Source organism: Neofelis nebulosa, chromosome 2 (genome assembly GCF_028018385.1).
Source record: "Neofelis nebulosa isolate mNeoNeb1 chromosome 2, mNeoNeb1.pri, whole genome shotgun sequence".
Lineage (NCBI taxonomy): Eukaryota > Metazoa > Chordata > Mammalia > Carnivora > Felidae > Neofelis > Neofelis nebulosa.
This window is the reverse complement of record NC_080783.1, coordinates 69,747,848-69,752,154: the sequence shown is the minus strand read 5'-3', so window position 1 is coordinate 69,752,154 and position 4,307 is coordinate 69,747,848. Positions and strand designations below refer to the sequence as shown.

Below are 4,307 nucleotides of genomic sequence, written 5' to 3'. Positions count from 1 at the left end.
GCCTTGGATTCTCTCTCCCTCTCTCTCTGCCCCCACTCGTGCTGTCTCTGTCTCTCTCAAAATAAATAAACTTAAAAACAATTTTAAAGAAGAGTATTAAAGGAAAGGAAAATAAAGAAAAGAGAAGGAAAGAAATGGAGAAGAAAAAAGGAAAACAACACTTCACTATTCTTAATAACCATCCTCTTGGCCGCCCCCTTTCAACCACAACAAAGACATTTCTATGGCATAAAGGGCCAGAAGTAATGTTTCTGAATCTACCTGTATTCTATAAACTTTAAATGAAAAATTTCCCCAATCATATTTTTTCCATTTTATCCATCAACAAATATTTATTGATGAAACATCATATGCATAATCTTGCATTAGATTCTAAGGAACAGTGGAGGACATGACATAACCTTCACTCTCATGAAGCTTGAATTCTGGAGGAAGAAACATCCAACAAACAAGTAAAATAATACATAGAATTCTGTACATTGCTATAAGGAAATAGGGTACTATGAAAAAGTGAGAGAAAATTGTTGGTTGTTCTATAATGGTAAGAAAAGATACTTCCAAGGAGATGAATCTTATATAAGAGAAGAATATTCCAGAAAATGGGACTATTATGTGTAAAGATCCTGATATGGGAAAAATGGAATCTATTTGTGAACTGAAGATAACCAATATCATTAGTAAGTTAGCTCAGTGTGGTAGATTAAGTTATTGGCTTCGATTCTTTATCCTTATAAGCACATCCTTTGCCGTGTAATAGTGCATTTCCTTGCACAAAAGGCAGAGTGTATCTCTATGCTTCTTGACTCTAGACTCAATTATGTGAATTTCTTTAATCAATGGAATATGAATGAAATTAGTATTGCGCCAATTCTGAATGTAGTCCTTACAAAGCCAAACGCTTTGGCTTTCCCTGTTGCACCTCTGTCATTTCAAGAAAAGAACATGCTTTTTCTAGCCTGCTAGTCCAGAAAGATGAGAGACACATAAAGCAGAACCACAGGGTTGATTGCAGACTTTCAATTTTAATCAAAGCTGTCCAGGTGATTTTATCTAGTCCATCCAACCTCCAGTTTATGGATGCCTGAATAAGCCCAGCCAAGATCAGTGGAGCCATTTCAGCCAACCCACAGACATGTAAGAAACAAATTCTTAATATTGTATGCCACTGAAATTTTCTACTTGTTTGTTATACAGCAGAAGCTGAATACTATAGTTGGCAAGATAGGTAAGACAAAATTAGGATTCACAGAATATCGTAACATGTTTTGATGAGTCAATTACGGATATCAAGTTATGGTGGCAAGGGAGGTAAAAAAGGAGAAAAATAAAACAGTCAAATATGGCATCATGAAGACAGAAAAGTCACAAAGGAAGAGTGCTTAACTATGGCAACCTAAGTCCACTGTGTGAAATAAGAACGAATAAATGTCCATAGGATTTGGTAAACATTTGCAACCTGTACAAAGGTAATTAAATTGAATGGTAGAAGGAAAACTCAGAATGGATTGGGATGAAGAATAAGTGGGAGATGAAGTCAAGACTTTATTTACAAACAACTCTTTTCTCAAGAAATATATTTGCTCTGGGGCGCCTGAGTTGCTCAGTTGGTTGGGCAACCAACTTTGGCTCGGGTCATGATCTCATGGTTTGTGGGTTCGGCCCCTGTGTCGGGGTCTGCGCTGACAGCTCAGAGCCTGGAGCCTGCTTCAGATTCTGTGTCTCCCCCTCTCTCTGCCCCTCGCCTGCTCATGCTCTATGTCTCTCTGTCTCTTAATAATAAATAAACGTTAAAAAATTTAAAAAAAAAGAAATATATTTGTTTTCAGTTTTGAATAAGAAAAATCTTTCCTTCAACACCCAATACAGTAGTTACATTGTAGCCATGTTACTTAAATTTAACTTCAACAGTATTTCTACATTTCTTAAGGAGTCAGTGTTTTTTTTAAGGAGAGTATTATATTTCACTGCCAAACAAAAGATTTTAAATTACTAATTTGTTATTCAAAGCATGTAATGTTAAAAATTGTATATTTTGTATATATATTTATTTATAAATAATAAATTAAATATATACACATGTTAGTATTACTAATTCAACACTGAAGAATGCTAGATATACCTTACTACCTATGTATTTTAAATCAAGTGTCTATTTTGATGATTTTTACTCTAATGGAAGAAGGAGAAATTTTGTCTCTGGGAAAAAAGCAACAAAAGAGAAATATTTTCACAGATGGTTGAAACAATATATGGAGGAAACAGTAAGCAGTGAAGAACCCTGTAGACAGATGTGGAGATTAGTTTAAAGCCACAAGATAGGAGTAGTTTGAACACAGAGTGGCAAAGACTCTATTAAAAACACACAAAACCATACAGACTGCTTCGTCAAAGCAGACAACCACAAATTTAAGATAAGAAGGATCTGCATTCTGTATCTAACAGGCCATTAGGGTATAGTGTATTCACACTGAAAAACTAACAGAACAAATATGTCTTGTTTTTTTACCAGGTAATACTTCCCACAAACTTCCAAGAATAAGATTGGATACGTTTACATATATTTTTGATGTGAAAACATACATTAAGGTCTCAAAGCACAGTCAGTCGGTGACATTTCTTGCTTTAAAGCACAAAACCTCTATATGTCTGCTGAATCTACAAATCTTTTTAGCATGGCACCTCTTCAGTTTGGTAATTATTTTGTCAGTCTGAATGCTGAAAAGGTAGATTTTTTTTAAACCCTGGAAATTATACATAATCCCATAACTTACACCTGATGGTTGCAAGATGTGTTAATAATTTTAAAAAAGAAAATAATCAAATCCCTGCAAGCAGCCACCTAAAATACCATCTACTCTAGCAGCCAGGATGCATGAGCACAAGAGGGAGTGAGAGGACACACCTACAGGTGGAGTCGGACTGAAATGCCCTGGGCAGAGTAATTACTCGGCATCCTTTCAAATTGATATTCTTTACATATTTGTTCAATATTTATTTAGGGAGATAAGGATGAGAACTTCTGAGAAGTGATTTGTGTGTTTGTTTCCACTTGAGGGACAATGCTGTGAATGTGAAACTAATTTCAAATTCATGATCTTTATGGAGAGATCAGAGATAACAGACATTTTCTTTTTTTCTTTTGGAGCCAACTATGGATTTGCATGGTCTGGATCTCCCTCCAGAAAAATCTACTGCAGAGAGCATAGTTGATTGAGTTTCCAGAACACCTGTGTTCCTCCCTAGCAGCCACACCAACGCCATGCTTTCCCTAGGCTGCTGCCAGCAATAATGAAGAGTGGTGGCCTACTAGAGCCAGCTCATTTCTGTCTGACATTGAACTCCTTCAAGGAAAGGTTTTCTGAAGACTCTTCATGATCCTAGCCTAGATTTTCAATTACACTTCAATCTGAAGCTTTTCCTATCAAATCCTTTTCTCCTTTTAAGGTGTCAAGTCTGTAGTCCATAGGATCAGAAATAATTTGAGTTCACATGGAAGGGAAAAAAATATTCATTTACAGGTTTGTCCTGTAAGGTTATATGAACTCTTCCATTTTCTTTCATAATATAGTCCAAATAGATCTGTGCTCTCTGAATGTTTTGCAGGACCCGACAGTGATTATTTTGTTGGTAACATAGTAGTGATCAGGCAGATTCAGCATGAAGTCGTTAATAGCCTGGAAGGCTTGATAAAACACATGCACTGAGAGAATGCGGATTAAGCCCTATGAAAATTGAGAGATTCAGAGATCTTCCATTTCATTAAAAATATGAGTCTCCATGATAAAGGGCATGCCAGGCTATTCTTTCCAAATTAAAAGACAAACTAGGGGCACCTGGGTGGCCCAGTCCCTTAGGCGTCCAACTTCAGCTCAGGTCATGATCTCATGGTTCATGAGTTCAAGTGCTGCTTTGGGCTTTCTGCTGTCAACATGGAACCCACTTCAGGTCTTCTGTCTGTCTGTCTCTCTCTCTCTGCCCCTCCCTTGTGCTGTCTCTGTCTTAAAAAATAAATAAACATTAAAAAATTAAAAGACAGGGGCGCCTGGGTGGCTCAGTAGGTTAAGCGTCCGACTTCAGCTCAGGTCACAGTCTCGCGGTCCGTGAGTTCAAGCCCCACATCGGGCTCTGGGCTGATGGCTCAGAGCCTGGAGCCTGCTTCGGATTCTGTGTCTCCCTCTCTCTCTGCCCCTCCCCCATTCATGCTCTGTCTCTCTCTGTCTCAAAAATAAATAAACGTTAAAAAAAATTTTTTTTAATTAAAAGACAAATTGCTACACTGTCTCTCCTATCACAGATAAGGAAACATA

The 4,307-nt window shown here is 37.3% G+C and overlaps 1 long non-coding RNA gene across 1 annotated transcript; it reads left to right on the top strand.

The window, feature by feature from the left end:
- The first annotated feature begins 434 nt into the window (after positions 1-434).
- On the top strand, positions 435-3,411 carry LOC131503629 (uncharacterized). The gene is made up of 2 exons (XR_009257498.1): positions 435-541; positions 3,146-3,411. It is a non-coding gene; the product is annotated as an uncharacterized LOC131503629 (long non-coding RNA).
- The last annotated feature ends 896 nt before the right edge of the window (positions 3,412-4,307 follow it).